This window comes from Trachemys scripta, chromosome 24 (assembly GCF_013100865.1).
Source record: "Trachemys scripta elegans isolate TJP31775 chromosome 24, CAS_Tse_1.0, whole genome shotgun sequence".
NCBI lineage: Eukaryota > Metazoa > Chordata > Testudines > Emydidae > Trachemys > Trachemys scripta.
This window is the reverse complement of record NC_048321.1, coordinates 560,175-568,554: the sequence shown is the minus strand read 5'-3', so window position 1 is coordinate 568,554 and position 8,380 is coordinate 560,175.

The following is an 8,380-nucleotide window of genomic DNA, read 5'->3' as shown; positions in this document are numbered from 1 at the left end:
GCCGCCCCCCCGCCGAGCGCCGCGCTGCCGGAGCGCTGCCCCCCCCCGCGGAATGCCGCGCCGCGCTGCGCCCCCCCCGCCGCTCCTTACCAGGTGCTGCCCCAAGCACGTGCTTGGGTGCCTGGTGCCTGGAGCCGGCCCTGGCTAGTGCTATGGGGCTAATAGCCATGTAGACATTCTAGCGTGGGCTGGAGCTTGGGCTCTGAAACCTGGGCAGGTTCTTGAACGATGCGTTAACTCCTTGTGCCAAACAATCTGTTCCGCCTTGTATTTAGCTGTGACACTCTGAGTACTTTTCCCGGCCCTGAAGAAGAGCTCTGTGTCATTTGAAAGCTTGTCTCTCTCACCAAGAGAAGTTGGTCAAAGAAAAGATATTCCTTCCTCCTCCTTGTCCTTCTGGGACCAACCCGGCTACAACAACACTGCAGATTGAAATCAGTGGACGTTAGGAGCCTAAAATACCTTTGAAGACCTGAGCCCATGTGTTTGTGGACATTGGATGGCGGCCAGGTTATGCACCAAATCCCTCTGGGACCCATTGGTGTCACTGCCCTCATTTTTCCACAAGTCCTTCGGAGCGGAGGAGGTGTTAGGAAACGGCCTGTCGCAAACGTAAACATCGTGGCCAGGCCATCTGCCAGCCAGCCACTCCTGATAAAGCCATTCCATGGAACTTGTACCAGTCGAGGAATGGGACGTTTGCGATAACCTCGGTTCGCCATTCACAGACGGAATAACCTGCCCTCAGTTATGGGGAACAGCCAAAAAGAGAAACCTGCCAACATTTCCAACTCCGTACAGATGGATGGAGCCACACCTCTCCCTTCGACCTAAAGGCAATTTCCTTCGAACACAAAGCAAATAACTTAATGGCACCAACCCGGATTTATCCAGCCACATCCTGGCTGTTGCTCCATTGGAGTCAATGGGGCCAGACCCCCAGCTGATGTCAATCGGCCGTAGCGCCACTGGTGTTTATTATTATAATTTGTGTTACCATAGGCCCTCGGAGCCCTAGTCATATGTAAATCATCGTGTAAATCAGTATTGACCTCTGTGTAATTATTGCAATTTCCACCAGCCCTAAATCTTATGTGTTGAAATTGTGTTGACTAAAGGTGTAGGAAGTTTGGGAGAGATAAAATTCTCCTTGCGGAGGTATAGCACCTGTTAGGTTGTTCAGAGCGTTCCAGGGAACTGACAATAGATTAAGGCCAAATGTTGGATTAACCCAGTGTGAATACTGCATATGGTTTTTTCATGTTGCACGAGAGGGAAACTGAGGCACAAAGCAGGGACGTCTCCTTGCCCCAGCTCACAAAACAGGTCAGTGACAGAGCTGGGGCAAAAACCCAGGAGTCCTGGCTCCCAGCCCCGCCACTCCTCTAGACCTCACTCCCCTCCCAGAACTGGGGATAGAACCCAGGAGTCCTGCCTGGACTCCATTGCTCTAACCACTAGACAACAATTGACCACAATTGCTCTGTGAATTTAGGCGCGTACCTGCCCCCCTCTGTGAGTCAGTGGTGGGTTCACTCTTCACTAGGACTGGCAGACTCTTTAATGGTACCAAGGTCTGTACGAGCGAGCTGAGAATTCCCCCTCCCACTCGTGCAGGGTAGCAAAGCCCAGTGGTCACAGAAATGCAAGAGAGTGAAACTTAAACGGGCTAGGGAACGGAACAAGTCTTAGAAGAAGATTTGAATCTTCTCCACCAAGCTGTCCTGCTACCGAGAGTTCCTGTTCTTACACGGTGACATTCACCCTTGTTCCCAGAGCCAGTGCACATCCTCTGACCTTTAAATCGAAGAGTTAGAAAGTGGTGCCCAAAAGGGGCCAGGGGCCCATTCCCCACCCCCACCCCTGAGCCAGCCAGTCCCACACCCTGGGGCCGGATGGCAGCTGCCATTGCCTAGAAGGCAAAGGCCCCATGTCCCATTCCCTGTTCCCCTGAGCCAGCCAGTCCCCCACCCTGGCTGGGACTTTATGGGAGCCGGTGCCCCGCTAGAGGGGAAAGGCCTCGTGTCCCATTCCCCACCCCCTGAGCCAGCCAGTCCCTTGCACATAAGAGTAATTCTTTTAACACTATAAATTTATTGGTGTTGGTTACAGACAGACGCCTCTCCCACCCACCCAGCATCACAGCAGGCAGCAGCCATCCGTCAGAGCATCTCCAGACCCCTGCTCCCGTTCAGCTGGAGTTGCAAAGACATCCACCCGCCTAGGAGGGCGGGGACACAGAGACGATCCCAGAGGGTCCCCGTTCAAGGCTTGCAGCAGCCCCCACAGCCCCACTGGTGGATCTTGCAGCAGAAGCGATAGAACTTACTCGACTCCCCAACCTGCTGGGCCGAAGAAACCCGAGTTGAGCATTAGGGCTCAGGTAGCCCGTGTGTGTAATGAATGCACTTGTCCACTAGGTGGCAGTACTGCATGAGACGGACTTCAGGAATTCATTCAGGATGTCATGGGGTCCCCTCCTAGAGCTGGGGATAGAACCCAGGAGTCCTGGCTCCCAGAACCCCTCTCCTCTAACCCACCAGACCCCACTCCCCTCCCAGAGCCGGGGATANTCCCAGAACCCCTCTCCTCTAACCCACCAGACCCCACTCCCCTCCCAGAGCCGGGGATAGAACCCAGGAGTCCTGGCTCCCAGAACTCCTCTCCTCTAACCCATATATCCCATTCCCCTCCCAGTGCTGGGGATAGAACCCAGGAGTCCTGGCTCCCAGCTCTCCCCTGCTCAAACACACACGCAAGAGCAGATCTGATTCTATCCAGATGGGGGCACTATTGCGCCTCGCACAGGATTGCAGCAGCAGCTCTGGGCTCCTGGACCAGAAGGGCCCCGGCCCAATTCGGCGGGAAGCGGCGCTGCCCCGTTCAGGAGATCTGCTCCCTGTCGGCACCAAACAAACCAGGCAACACGACTCCAGTCCTGGCAGCCGCGCCCACCCTGCAAAGGAGAAAGGAGATGAATCTGGCACTCCCCGGGCGATTCTGCAGCCTGCGGCTGGCATCCAGACGCTGTTTCTCAGAGGCCTGGAAGACAAAGGCCTCAGGCTAGAACCAACTCCAGCCCTTGCCTGATCATCCTAGTCGCCCTTCTCTGCACCTGCTCCAGTTTGGATTCATCTTCCTTAACCCGGCGAGCCCAGCACCGCACACAATGCTCCAGAGGGGTCTCGCCAGTGCCTTGTCTCCTCCTAACACTTCCCTGTCGCTACTGGAAATACCTCGCCGGACGCATCCTAGGACTGTGTGAGCCTTTTTCACAGCCACACCCCATGAGCGGCTCAGAGACATCCTGGGATCAGCCAATACACCCGGCAAGTTTACGCTTGACATTAGGCAAAGGTTTCTGACCATCAGAGGAGAGACGTTCTGGAGCAGTCTCCCAAGGGCAGCAGTGGGGGCAAAATATAGACTAATCCCAAGACGGAGCTTGATACGTTTATGGAGGGGAAGGTCTGATGGGGCTGCCTACAGAGAATTCTTCCCCAGGTGTCTGGCTGGTGGATCTCGCCCACCTGCTCAGGGTCTCACTGGGAGCACACTTGGAGCCGGGAAGGAATTTTCCTCTGGATCAGAATGGCAGAGACCCTGGGGGGTGGGGCAGGGGGGGGGGTTCACCTTCACCTGCGTCATGGGGCCCAGGTCGCTCGCAGGTTTAAATTAGTGGATTCTCTGTAACTCAAAGTCTTTAAATCAGGATTTGAGGACGTCAGTAACTCAGCCAGAGGTTACGGGCCTATTAATGGAGTGGGTGGGTGGGGGTCTGTGGCCTGCGATGTACAGGAAGTCAGACTAGATGATCATGATGGTCCCTTCTTGCCTTAGAGTCGATGAGCCTGTGCCTCAGTTTCCCCCCGGGATATTAATTGTTCATCCATTTAGTCTGTTAGCACAGACTGGAGCAGGGGCTGTCTCTCACTGTGTCTGGGCAGCCATAGGTGCCGACTTCGTGGGTGCTCTGGGGCTGGAGCACCCATGGGGAAAAAATGATGGGTACTGAGCACCCACCAGCAGCCCCCCTATCAGCACATCCCCTTCCCCCCAGCGCCTCCCGTCCACCGGCGGACCCTGCTGATCAGTGCCTCCCCCTCCCTCCCCGCACTTCCCACCTGTCACAATCAGCTGTTTTGCAGGATGCAAGGAGGGACGGGGGAGAAGCGAGGACACAGCATGCTCAGGGGAGGGGAGGAACTGGGCAGGAAGAGATGGGGTGGGGCCTTGGGAGAAGGGTTGGAGTGGGGGCAGGGCCTGGGGCAGAGCTGGGGGTGGGGCACCCCCAGGTAGTTCGAAAAGTACCTGTGTGGGCAGCGCCCAGTAGAATGGGGCCCTGAACTCAGCTGGGGCCTCTGGGCACTACTAGATAATGGTTGGTTTGGTTTTCCTTCCCCTGCTTCCCGCCCTTCCCAGCTGGGAAGCCTTTCTCTTCACCCTTACGCCCGGGTTGCCTGGGTCTCAGAGGTGCCGCTCTTGCCGGAACGCCTGCCTGGCAATGGACAGCCCCCCGCAGTATATTCCTGGCTGGGGAGGGCCCCAGCCCACAGAAGTGTCCCCACGGCCAATGTCTTTCCGGTGCTCCTGGGCCCTTGGGCATGGGCAATGCCCCTACCTCTGGCTGAGCAGAGAGACCCAGCGACCCCCCGCCCTGCACCTGGCCCAGGGCCACTGCACTCTCTGGGCCCCACCAGAGTTACTAACCAGAGCGGGGGGGAGCTCTGTCCTTCTCCTGCTGCGCCTCTCCCTCGGCACTTCCAGCTCGCTTGGCCCCTCTCCCCGGCAGCCGGGCCCGGGCGGGTGGAGCCGCTTCTCACGCCAGCTGACTCTGCTCAGGGTCGTTGCCTGTATGCGGCGCGGGTGTGAGGCACTTGTCTGCAAGACCCTCTCACCGGCTGACCCAGCTGTGGGACTCCCCCTGCTGTGGGGGCTGATGCTGGAGCAACTCTGCTAAGAGGTGCCGGAGCAGGGGGGCCATGGCCCCCTCCCTTTCCTCCTGACTTAAGGGCAAGCGATGGGGGGAAGAGTCAGGTGGAGAGGAGCAAGCAGCAGGAGGGTGTGGCCTCGGGGGAAGAGGCAGGGTGGCCGTGAGAAGAGGCGAAGCAGGGGCGGGGCCTCAGGGAAAGAGGCGGGGTGGCGGAGAGAAGAGGCGGAGCAGGGGCGTGGTCTCGAGGGAAGAGGCGGAGCAGGACTGTGGCCTCAGGGGAAGAGGCGAGTTGGCGGTGAGAGGAGGCAGAGCAGAGGTGTGGCCTCAGAGGAAGAGGCGGGGTGGTGGTGAGATGAGGCAGAGCAGGGGTGGGACCTCGGGGGAAGAGGCGGGGTTGGCGGTGAGAAGAGGTGGAGCAGGGGCTTGGCCTCGGGAGAAGAGGCGGGGTTGGCGGTGAGTGGAGGCAGAGCAGGGGTGTGGCCTCGGGGGAAGAGGCGGGGTGGCGGTGAAAAGAGGCGAAGCAGGGGCATGGCCTCAGGGGAAGAGGCGGAGCAGGGCTGTGACCTCAGGGGAAGAGGCGGGTTGGCGGTGAGAGGAGGCAGAGCAGGGGCGGGACCTCAGGGGAAGAGGCGGGGTGCCCGTGAGAAGAGGCGGAGCAGGGGCTTGGCCTCGGGGGAAGAGGCGGGGTGGCCGTGAGAAGAGGTGGAGCAGGGGCGTAGCCTCAGGGGAAGAGGCGGGGTGGCAGTGAGAAGAGGCGGGGCAGGGGCAGGGCCTTGGGGAAAGAGGCGGGGTGGAAAGAGCAGAATAGGGGTGGGGACTCAGGAGAAGAGACTGAGAGGGCCAGAGCGGGAGGGAGGGGCCACGGTCTGGGCACGGGTGGGACAGATAGATAAACAATCGACAACCTCAGAGCACCGGCTCGCCTCCCACCTCCAGACTGGGAGGTGATAGTGATGCCGGTTATTGGTCATTGCAGGGAGAGCAGGGAGGAAGCAGCGTCTCTTCCACAATCCTTGTAGTGGGAAGCAGTGGGGTGTAGTGGGTTAGAGCGGAGGGAAGGGGGGGCTGGGAGTCAGGACTCCTGGGTTCTCTCTCCGGCTCTGTGAGGGGAGTGGGGTGTAGGGCACAGAACAAGGGTGACTGGGAACTCTTCCGTTGTGTTACCAGAATTACCATTGAGAGGCGTTATCTCAAGCAAATGTTTTAAGCTCTCTGCACTTGCAGTCAGTGGCCCCGTGAGACGAGCCCTCAGTTTGGAGTCAGTGCTGGCCCACTGCACCAGGGTGGCACTAGGGGGCACTGTGCTGCAGGGGGCAAGGTGGGTGGGTGGGGTCTCCCCTGCCAGTCAGGGCTGGCTCCAATGCCCCAGAGTGGTGCTAGGGGGCGCTGTGCTGTAGGGAGCGGGGTCAGGCACAGCCCCACAGGGAATGGGTTACAAGCACGTGGCATGTGAAATAAAGACACAAACTCCACGTCTAGGCAGACACTTTATTGGGGCTGAGCAGGAGGGTTAGCGTCCGCCCTCCCCAAATCTAGTCACTCGGTGCCAGGCGATTTCGGCCCCAGGCTGGCTTGGATCTGCTCCCAGGCAGGGCTGGGGAGTGTCGTGGCGCCCACAGGGTGACCGGCAAAGGGGCTCATGAGGAGCAGCAGAACCCAAAGCCACCGTTCCCAGGACAGCAGTTATAGCAGAAGCGACAAACGAAATCCTGAGCCTGCTGGAAGAGATGGAGAGACTAGAGTGAGGCCTGCCCTTAACCGACCTCCCGACTACCTTCTCCCAAGCCGCTTTCCCCTCCCAGAGCCGGGGACACAACCCGGGAGTCCTAGCTCCCAGCTCCCCTGCACTAATCACCAGGCCCCACTCCCCTCCCAGAACTGGGGACAGCCCAGGAGACCTAGCTCCCAGCCTCCCTGCACTAACCACTAGACCCCACTCCCCTCCCAGAACTGGGAACACAACCCAGGAGTCCTGGCTCCCAGGCCCCTCCCATCTTTTCCCCAACCTGTTACTCCCATGTGGTGTTAGAGACACTTTTTGATCCCTATAGAAGAATTTAAATTTTTAAAGGCTTCTGGGAGGGAAGTGGGGTCTAGTGGTTAGATCTGGGGTTAGGGAGAGCAGAGGAAGGACAAGGCTGGGAATCAGGACTCCTGGGTTCTATTCCTGACTCCCAGCAATGAATGAGTACTATAAAGGGTTATGTTCTCTGCAGGATATCAGAGTTCATGGATCAACCACTGCTGCCCTCTGCTGGGCAGGAGAGATACTTGTTGGTGGGATATTATTGAGATTAATCCATACGATAGTGTCGGTGTTAAACCGTGGAACTCTTTGCCACAGGATATGTTAGGGTTAACCTATGGGACTCCCTGCCACAGGGTTTCCTGGGATTAGCCTTTTGGACTCCCTACCACTGGATATTAATTCAGTCAATATAGGGGACATTTTAGACATAAATCTGTTGAACTTCCTGCCACAGGATATTATTGGGGTTGGCCCATGGCACCCAGCATAGCCCTCCCCTCCCCTCATCAGTCCCAGCAGTGACACAAGCGAAGCCACCTCCCGCTACTCACCGCTTCTCTCTTCACCATCACCTTGGACTCGCCTCGGCCTTCCTCCGAGTGCTGGGACTCCGAGCCCTGTCAGAGAGGGAGAGCAGAGAGTCACTTGTGCCCAACGTGTTTGTTTCACCAACAGTCGTGACTCTGGAGGGAACACGGGGAATCTAACACCCGTCTCTAAAGCACGTCCTGAGCGGACTGCTGGGCTCTGTCCCCAGCTTTGGCAGAGGAGCGGGGTCTAGTGCTCAGAGCAGGGGCGCTGGAAGTCAGGACTCCTGGGTTGTATCCCCGGCTCTGGGAGGAGAGGGAAATCCACTGCATTACAGCAGCGGGGGGCAGAGGATCTGAGAGACAGGACTGCTGAATTTCATTCCCAGCTCTGCTGTTGCCTTACTGTGTGACCAGGAGAAACTCACTTCCCCGGGCAGTGCCTCAGTTTCCCCTCCCACCCATTACTGCATCGGAATCTCTTTGGGGCAGGGTCAGCCTCTTGCTGTGTGTCTGAGCAGGGCCTGGCACACCAGGAATGGAACAGAGTCCCCCACTCACCCCAGCCAGGGACGCTCCGCGGATTCCCTCAGCGCAAAGGAGGGACACAAACAGGAGCAGGACAGCCAGCATCTGGACTCTCATCTTCTCTTGGGGTTGGGTCTTCTCTGCGCAACCGAGTGGAGCTGGGAGCTACAGGGGCCTGTATTTATTCACTAGCTCAGAGCCCTCCTGGCCAGTGGAGTCAGTGATTGGCAGGGGAGGAGAGATTCCAGTAAGGACGGGGCTGGATGAACAGTTGTTTACCTACGATGCACATCCTTATGGGAAAAGACTCTTGTGGTTACAATATATGCGACTTTTTTACCAAAATGATTCCATTTCTAACCA